Raw genomic sequence first — 224 nt, 5'->3', positions numbered from 1 at the left:
GTGGATTCTCAGATATCTTGTGCTTCCAACCTTTCCCCCAGTATCTTTCCCTGTTTCTAGTAAATGTAAGAACTTTGCCAAGCACAAAAGCAATTGGCTTAGCATTTTACCACCAGTCCGAACCAGAAGCTCCCAGCCAATCCTTCAAGTCCTTCTCGCGGCTTTTCGCACCGCCGAGCGGTAGAGGGCGACAGATCCCCAGCTCGAGGGTCGCCTGCCGCCGA

The sequence above is a fragment of the Mus pahari genome, chromosome 3 (genome assembly GCF_900095145.1).
Source record: "Mus pahari chromosome 3, PAHARI_EIJ_v1.1, whole genome shotgun sequence".
Taxonomy (NCBI): domain Eukaryota; kingdom Metazoa; phylum Chordata; class Mammalia; order Rodentia; family Muridae; genus Mus; species Mus pahari.
The sequence above is the reverse complement of the archived record's forward strand: the minus strand, read 5'-3'. Positions refer to the sequence as shown.